General features: G+C 45.3%; 1 pseudogene; it reads right to left on the minus strand.

Moving 5' to 3' along the window:
• Nucleotides 1-8,221: 8,221 nt before the first annotated feature.
• LOC132224785 (melanoma-associated antigen 4-like) lies at nucleotides 8,222-9,218 on the minus strand (annotated as a pseudogene).
• Between the last annotated feature and the right edge of the window lie 551 nt (nucleotides 9,219-9,769).

Consider the following 9,769-nt stretch of genomic DNA (forward strand, 5'->3'; position numbering starts at 1 on the left):
AATAAAAAGTTTCTGCACAGCAAAAGAAACCATCAACAAAACAACAAGAAAACCCACTGTGTGGGAAAACATATTTGCCAATTCATATCTGATAAGGGCCTAATCTCCAAAATTTATAGGGAACTCATACAACTTAACAAAAGGAAGATAAAGAATCCAATTAAAAAATGGGCAAAGGACCTAAATAGACATCTTTCAAAAGAGGACATTCAGAAAGACAAGAGACATATGAAAACATGCTCAAAGTCACTAATCATCTGAGAGATGCAAATCAATACAACAATGAGGTACCATCTCACACCTGTCAGACTGGCTATCATCAACAAATCAACAAACGACAAGTGCTTGAGAGCATGTGGAGCAAAAGGAACACTTGTGCACTGCTGGTGGGTATGCAGACTGGTGCAGCCACTATGGAAGACAGTATGGAGTTTCCTCAAAAAACTGAAAATGGAACTCCCATTTGACCCAGTGATACCACTTCTAGGAATATATCCCAAGAAACCAGAAACACCAATCAGAAAGGACATATGCACCCCTATGTTCATAGCAGCACAATTCACCATAGCTAAGATCTGGAAACAGCCTAAGTGCCCATCAGTAGATGAATGGATTAGAAAACTGTGGTACATCTACACGATGGAATACTATGCTGCTCTAAAAAGGAAGGAACTCTTCCCATTTGCAACGGCATGGATGGAACTGGAGAGCATTATGCTAAGTGAAATAAGCCAGTCAATGAAGGAAAAATACCACATGATCTCCCTCATTCATGGATAATAGAGACCATTATAAACTTTTGAACAATAATAGATACAGAGGCAGAGCTGCCTCAAACAGATTGTCAAAATGCTATAGGAAGGCAGGGGAGGGTTGGGGGGCAGGAGGGAGGGGGGTAAGAGATCAACTGAAGGACTTGAATGCATGCATATAAGCATAACCAATGGACATAAGACACTGGGGGATAGGGGAGGCTAGGGAACTGCCAAGGGCGGGGGGGAAAAAGGACACATATGTAATACCCTTTGTAATACTTTAAGCAATAAAAATAAATAAATAAATAAATAAATAAATAAATAAATAAATAAATAATATTTTAAAAGAAAAAAAGGATAATAACAGTGTATTGTAGTATTTACAACATAATGTACAGTAGAAGTAAAACGTATGCCAACAGTAGAGGAAAGGCTACGAGAGGAGAAATGGAAGCATACTGTTGGTTTTTTTGTATTTGACACTTCTGATCCAATGGGCATGGCAAACTGTTTTCCTTTTTGTACCAAGACCCCAGCAAAGTGATCAGGTGAGCCAGGCCTTGAAGTTGCACCCATCATTTAAATGTGAACAGGGTGTAACTAGAGGGGCTGCATGCTGTGAACTGCAGATCCAAATTACTCCTCTCTGTTCTCTTCTCTGTGGAATAAGGAACTCTAATAGAAAACACTTCCCCTGTGTTTTTAAAGTGGATTCAGCTACACAGCTTTAATAGGTTTTGGTTGAGATTAGGAAAGCTGAATATTCGTCAAGGAGATTGTGTACCAAGTTGGGACAGGGGCAACAGGTGAAAAGTAAAATGAGCCAAGAGCCCTGTTATTTTTGAGGGCATTTAAACGTGACCTATGAATAATTTCACAAGAGGAAAGTACAGGTGGGAAAACAGAAAGAGCCTACCAAATTACTCAGTGCTGAGAGGTTACTAGGTCAAGGGAGGGACCTCTTTCCAGAAGTGAGTTTGAAGCAGACCCAGGCCTAGGAACACAAAGACAGGGATTGGGATCAACAGCAGGGAAGGGCCTGTGCAAAATCCTATGGAGGCTGCTGGTTTGGAAGGAGAGTAACCAATCCCATGCTGACAATATGGAACAGACGAGTAGTTAGGAGGACAGTGTGGGCCTATGTGTATCTAGTTCAGAGGTGGTGGTTAATAAGGACTTGAGGAAACAAGAAATGGGATGGGAGAGTGTGCTGGGGCTGCAGAGGTTGGGGGCCACAAGTTGTTGGCAGTGCTGGAAAACCAGGATGAAAAATTGGCATTCAGTGTATTGGACAGAATGGACTCTACCTCTATACACCTGTGCAGGAGCATGAGGAAGTCCATGTCTAAAGAAAGGTCTTCTAGCACAGAACTTTCCCAGCTGTGCTCAGGGACAACCTTAGAGTTCTGTGCCTGGTGTCAGGACCCACTGCCCCCAAAGGGAAGAAAAGGTGCTGGACTAACAGGACTCTGGGTTTATAGTCTTCATTTCAACCAGACTACTCTGCCTTCCTTATGTGTGTGGAATGGATTAGTGTGGAAGGCTTTATTGGAATAAGAGGTTTCACTTTTAAAATTCTGACCACAATAGACTACCAGTAGATACAGGCTGCATCTTGGAAATGTACCAGTTAGATATAGGATGTATAGGATGGATTCATGAATCCTAGCCTCCTGGGCCCAAGGTTGCCTCCAGTCCCTTGTGCTGCTTGGCATAAGCAACTTAAGTTACCACAGAGCTGCCATCTGCCTAAACAAGGTTAGAGAAAGAATCTGAGTATTGGTGGATGTACGCTCGGCCTTGACAAGGATGCCTAGAGGAGAGTATTTAAAGTGGTAAGTTTATGCCTGAAATCCATCAATCAGAATTTTTTTTCTGTTTTATATATATGATGACTGCAGGGTACAATTCACTGTTTCAAAGTGGGGAGCCTGCCCACTGCCTGGGCCTTCCCCTTCCATGGAAGAAACCCAAAGTGTTCCAACTGCTCACATAACTTCAATATCCCTATGGGACTCTGTTACTGAGGGTACCATTATGGGCACCTCTTCCCTGGGGCCAAACACCATCTTGGAGATGGAGCTGCTCTCAACAGGATCATCCTTGGTGTTTCCTGCATTGGAACCCACACATCCCCAGGTTAAGGTCCCAAGTTAAGGTGCCATTCCCATGGATTTTCCATTCACCCTGAAAGCATCTACACCTAGTCCAATCCGGTATCCTAGACAGTATCTGCTGGCAATGTAGGCCAGCAGTGCTATCCACAGGACACATGCCCTTGTTGTGCCAAGAAATCAGAAACCCCACAGGCAGTAGGACCAAGGAACAATGTACACATAGTTTTTCCAAGCATGTCCACACCCAGCCCATTGTCTGCAGAGTCTGAAATGATTAGTCCTGTGACTTTCCCCTTCTGATTTCACCTTCCTTGCAGCAGGCACAGCTCATGGGTATTCCTTACCTATCTCAGCTCTCGGTCCCCAGTCACCAACCCCACTCATTCACATAGCCCCAACCTCTATGTGCGGTTGCCCTACATGCAGGTGTAAAGTCCCCAGCTGCTAGTAGGCATCATGACAGCTCCCAGCCCCGGGACACCACTAGAGTAGTCAAGAGATGTGGTTCATCTGAACGATGCAGGGAGCCAGCTATACTCTTCCTGTCAGAGGCAGCGGGACTCTAAGGATAAGGACTGGAGTCTGGCAGGCCACCGGGCCATTCTTCAGATAGACCCTGCAACATCCAGCTGGTGAGGATGATTCAGAGATTTCCCCAGCCTAACCCTGCTCTTTGTCCTGTATTGCTCTCCTCCCAACCTACTCTCCTTTGGGCTCTTTCTCCCTAGCCTGAACTCTTGACTGAGTACCCTGACTGCCATCCTGCCTGGGGCCCTCTGAACTTGGTGCTGCATGTGGTCTCTCTTGTTGATTCTGGCAATTGCTCTCCCCTCAATCTTCCAATGCCCCTCACTGGCTGACGGTGTCCTGTTGGGTCCCCTTCCCTGGCTCCTGACTGAATCCGTGCTTCTCAAAGTAAAAGGGAAGTGTTTTGTTGACATTTCAGAATTTCAGAATGTTAACTCATGCCCAGAGGAATCCTGTTGCTCAGAACATTACTGCATGAATCCAGGTTTGTCTGGGAGAGAAATGAAGTTAGTATTATTTTCAATCAAATTTGAAAATGGGGGAGATACAAATTAAAACAAGAGTGAAGAGATAGTTTTGCCCACTATTCTAACCAAAATTTAAAGGAATGATAAAACATAGTTGAAAGTAAAAAATATTCACATAAAAAATTTGAGCATGTAAATGGTATGGCATTTTTTAAAATTTCAGCAATATTTATAAAAACCTGAAATATTCAGACCCTTTGCATTTTAAGCTTATAGCCACGCTGTTAGCTAGGGTCACCTCTGAGTAGGAGGCTGAAATTTGGAAGGACTTCACAAGGAGGCAGCTATCTACTTTTAGAATTTTTTCCAAGAGAATACATGCATTATATACAGAATTATGTTTATAATTAAACTATTTAAATACACCTAACAGCAGATAACGTTGCTGTGTATTAGTCAGTTGAAGTAACTGCAAGCTGATGAGACAGAGGAAAACTGAAATACGAATGACTTAACATAACAAAAGTCTTTTTGTGAGCATATAAATTTGGATGCAGTTGGGCAGGAGATCTCCTCTATCGGGTGACTCAGGGATCTGGGATAATTCAAGATGGTAGTCCCACCATCTCAACGCAGGGATGCTATGCTTGCTGTTGAATGAAATAGGAAGGCTGGAACTGTCATACTGGCTCCCGGATGTCTGGATGTGACACTATTTCTGATCAGCTCTCAGTGACAACAGGTAGATGACCCTTCCTAACAACAAGTGGACTGGCAATGTAGTTTTCCCATACGCCCACAAAGGAGAGGAAGACAAAATGTAGACGAGACCTTGTAATCTCTCCCATACACTGTTACATATCAGGTGCTAAAAGAACAATTATAATTTGTTATGACAATAACCTCCATTACTTGGAGGAATTTCTGAGGTCAAATTTGCCTTAAATTCCCCAACTTTTTCAATGACTACCATGTGACAGGAGATTTCAAATTCAGGATCACGTGGAATTTTCATAGGATCCTGCAAATATCAGTTGAGTGGGTTTGCCATCTTCACTCAATAACACTTTCCTACACTTCCCTTTGAGATAACCTATATAAACTCAGTTGGCTGAGAATTATCTCTTTCCTTTTGATGCATGACCAAAATCTTGTGAGTTTCTGCTACCTTCTACATGACTGAACATACCTGAACACTTATACAGGTGCCATCAGGTACACTGAAAATGATTATTTTCCTGGGGTACAGACACACAGACATGAAACAGTGGGGGGGGAATGATAATTATTTTTAATTTGTAATTAGGATGAGCATGTCTACATAGAAACCATTTTTCACCTACAAGGGGGCTCCAAGTTAGGGGGAATTTAGCCTCTGTAGATGTTTGCTCCACAGTGATTTCGATGATCTTTCTGCATCTACCACTTATGAAGGAGGCATTGGAATTTGACCACCTAGGTAAGCTGATTCATCCGTGTATGCGTTCAGTGGCTAGTTTCAAATAAGACACCCCATTAAACTCCTGCTGAAAACAGCAGGTATTCTAACAAACCTTCTTTCTAACTTCAGAATGACATCCCCAAATTGGTAGATTATGGGCCCAATCATACTGTACTCATTGATTCATTTGGAAAGTATGTTAAGAATGTGCAGAAGACATCCAGCAGGATATCTGAGTATCTAAAGGTCACTGCTCAAATTCAAAGAGATTTTTCCATCAGAGCAGTTCCAGGGTGAGGGATGGATGATCAGTACTTCAGCAGGGAGTAGAAATGTTCTAAGCTGGGGGCGGTGGGGGTGTAGGGGAGGTAGGAGATTTGGGGCTGTTCCACTGTGAGTGGCCACAGCCTTCAGAGGAGGCAACAGTGAGAAGCTGGTCAACAGGCCAGAATCCAGGGATGGACAGGAGGGCACACAGGGTAAGCCCAGGGGAAGGGTGCTGTGATGTGGAAAAATGCATGGACTGGACAGAAATGCCAGCATCTCAGCTCTCAAGGGACCCTGGGACTTGGGCAGGAGGAACCTAGGTAAATAAAGGCCACAGACGATACCCAGATTGTGTTTGATTCACACTGTCACCTTCCTTCCTTAGGCCTGCTTTTAGTGCCTTGGGCCCAGGGTCCCTCTTTTTATTGCCTGAGAGACATCATGCAGTACTGAGAAGAAAAATGACTTACAAGTCAGAAAGTTAGGCACAGTCTGGGATGGGTGGGAACAGCATGGACTTTAGAGGAATTCAGACCAGGGATCCAATCTCTGCCTGTCACTTACTAGCTATGTGATCCTGGGGACATTAGCTGGCCCTAAGAGCCCCAGGTTCTTCATCTGTGAAGTAGGTGGGTTTGATAAGCCCTGTCTCACAGGACTGCAGGAATGTACAGAGTGTTTGTAAAGCACCTCCCACAGTGCCCGGTGGAGATAGGAACTGTGATGAATGGCAGTTATTTTTAATATTATATTACCCCAAGCCCTACCATCCTCTACTCTGGAAGGGTTTTTGCTGTTATTCTTGTTGTTATCTACTACATCTCAGGGAGCATGTACCTCAGTAGGATATGCAATACTAAACTATCAAAGACATGGATGGGCCTTGAGAACATTATGCGAAGTGAAATAAGTCAAACAGAGAAAGCTAAGGAACTATATGATTTAACTCATATGTGGAATATAAAAGTGAAACTTATGTACACAAACAGAAGTGTGGTGGTTGCCAGAGGGAGGGGGGTGGAGGAAGAAAGGGGTTGCAATATCAGGTGACAGGAGAAGATTTGACTTTGGGTGGTGGGCACATGGTCTTAAATACAGATTTTGTAAATTAGTAATCCGCACATGTAACCTATATGTTCATGTCGACTAATGTCACCCCAATAAAATCCTACATAATAAAAAAAATTAACTACACAAACACTCGGCTTTGTAAATAAAGCTCAGTAAATGTTACTTCCTTCTTGCAGGATACATTTTAAAATTTAGGGGTGGGGGAGCCTTTCCCAGCTGGATGCAATTAAAAGTTCCATGAAATTGAGCCAAAGACCAACTCTGTCCGTCCCTGCCAGCTGCTCTTCCATCCAAACCATTATTATCATTCATTTTACTCCCAACAAAAATCTATACATTGCTTAGAATTGCCCAAGTTACATGAAAGGTAATGTAATGAAATGGAGTCAGCTCTGGCTACCCCAGGGCATGAAAAGGGGTGCCTGGCACAACATCTGAGAGTCTGGCTGCTGCCAACACCCAGCTTCATTACAATCAACGTCCACAGAGGGAATCACTGTTTCCCAAACACCAAACTGCCCTGGCTGAGGCCATTTACACTTGGGTGCTGTCCTCTCGAGTCCCACTACCTCTCCCCTTCTTTTGCTTCTTCTGTACGACTTAGGGGACACCTCACCCCCTTCCTTATAAGACTTCAGTACCTACACTATCATCCTGTGGGTGGGTGTGCCCTGCTCTTTCCAGTGGGCAGCGGATCAGTCAATGTCTGGGGAATAAATGAATCACTGAGCAGGGGTGGTCTTCATTCAGATAAAATGTATCCACTTTCTTGAATGAACCAAGCAAACCCAAGGATCCTTATGTAAATTTGTCTCATAAAAAGACAGATGAGAAGGGATAAGAAGCAAGAATCAACAACCTTTTGCTTTTATTTTTCTATTTCTTGACTCCATCCACTGCACCGCTGAATTCTTTTACATGTCCAAGGAAATCCTGTTCTGATACCATGTCATCTAGTTTGGGGTCACAAACTAAGCTGAAAGGTGTTCCACTTTGTGTTACACAGTAGCAAATCTATTACTCCTTTTTTTTTTTTTTTTTTTGTTAATTCTCACTGGAGGATATTTGTCTCCCATTGATTTTAAAAGAGAGTAGAAGGGAGGGGGAGATACAGAGAGAGAAACATCAATGTGAGAGAGACACATCTATTGATTGCCTCCCGCGTCCTAGGTATATGCCCTTGACTGGAAATGAACCCGAGACCCTTCAGTCCTAGGGCCACACTCCAACCACTGAGAAAGTCTGGCTAGGGCAGCAAATCTATTACTCTTGAACTGGACAAGTACAAATACATGTGTGACCAGTGCCTTTCAGACACTTAAATGCTGAAGCTTATGAAACCTTCTATAAAAAAGAACATTTGAAAATTCCTAAAGGAATCAAGGATACATTTCTAAATCATCACAGGAACCCAAAGATGCCACAGCCCTTATTCCCGCAACTCGCCCTAGAACTCACGACCTAGAACAATGACTGCCCTCTTCTCAAAAGCAGAGGAAAGAACTAGCCTCACATCATGTCCAGCAGGAGAAGCTGCCAGACAGGGGCCTGAAGTGTGCTTGTGTGTAACTTAGCTCAGGCCCCCTCTTCCTCACCACTCGGAGCCTCTTCGGACAGGGATAGATTGGAAGTGGGATCCCTTCTATAAACCCTGAGCAAAAACTCCAGGACTTTCAACTTGGTGGTCTCAGCGTGGGCCCTGGGACCCCACAGGAACTGGTAGCGAGCAGATTGCTGTTGGGCACCTGCCGGTACTCCAGGCACTTTTCCTGCACCCAAACTTTGGTGAGGAGCTCCCTGGGCTCCCCATAGATCCAATGCTCCTTCCCATCATGCACCCCCCTTACATGCAGGGCTTTAAAAACTTCCTCCTCAGGGACACAGTCGCCCTCTGCAGCAATAAGCCACAGAAGTGTGACCAGGAGGCCAGTGTTGGGAAATCTGTGCCCATCGCCCACCATCCCATCGTAGGTGAGGCCCAAGGTGGCCACCAGGACATAGGTATGGTTGCTGGCGTCCACTTCCTTCACATCAATGCCAAAGACCAGCTGCATGCACTCAGAGGCTGCGCTGAAGATCTCAGGGAAGTGGTCCTGGTGCTCTTTGATGACACTACTCAGCATTTCTGCCTTTGTGGTCGGCTCCCAGGTGCGATACTTGAGGAGCAGGAATGCCACCAGGCAAGCCTTCTTCAAACATAAGGCACCTTGGAGAGAGGACTCAGCCTCCTCAGAGCCCTCCCTGCTGCTTGTCCGCTCCTTATCTGGGCTGCTGGAGCCCTCATCTTCAGATTGGCTACATGAAGAGGATGCCATGGCGGGGGGGTGGGGTGGGGGGAGGCAGGCACCCTGGAGGCTATGGGGAGGACTTGGTGTCTCAGCAGCAGCTGCCTCCTCCAGGCTGTCTTGGAATAGTCCTGAGAGGAAGATACAGAGTAGGTGGGAGATATAGCCTCCTCCTCCTCTACCTCCTCAGGCCCAAGCAGCTGCACCACCACCAGTTCCTGGTTCTCCCTTGTGTCCTGATGGTATTCCTCAGGCTTACAGAACTCACTCATCTGATGGTGATGCATGATGACATGTGCTGGGACAGAGTGGGGGAAGGTGGCCAATGGGGGCCTGTGAGAGAGAGGAAGTGTGAGGGGCCTCAGCTGAGAAACACACCCTAGGCAGATCTGACAACGGTGACTTACAGGTCTCTTTTTTTAGGAGTGCTCTCAGGCTTCACACGGTTCTCTCCGCAGCGACCTGTCCAGTAAGATCCTGAAGGAGGAAGTGAGATGGCTCCTCAGGGTGCAGCTGGCACAATCCAAGGTCCTGGGAAAGACAGTGTGGTGAGGTGGGATTGGGTTCTGTGGGGTCTCCTCTGTTCTGGATGGGGGATCCCCTCCATGCTCACTCAGGGTCTCCTCCAGTCCACAGGCAGGGCCTTCTTCTCCCCCTCTGCTGGCCGGAGACAAAACTCTCAGAACAAGACTACACACTTCTGAAACTAACCAGAAGGACTTGGGGTGGCTCCACATCTGGCCATACCTGCCCAGAGTCTAATAGTTGTCACCAAGGAACAATAATGTGTAACCTTACTCTACTGATTCCATCTGTCCCACTAAGCCTTTACCCTGTC

The sequence above is a fragment of the Myotis daubentonii genome, chromosome X, assembly GCF_963259705.1.
Source record: "Myotis daubentonii chromosome X, mMyoDau2.1, whole genome shotgun sequence".
NCBI lineage: Eukaryota > Metazoa > Chordata > Mammalia > Chiroptera > Vespertilionidae > Myotis > Myotis daubentonii.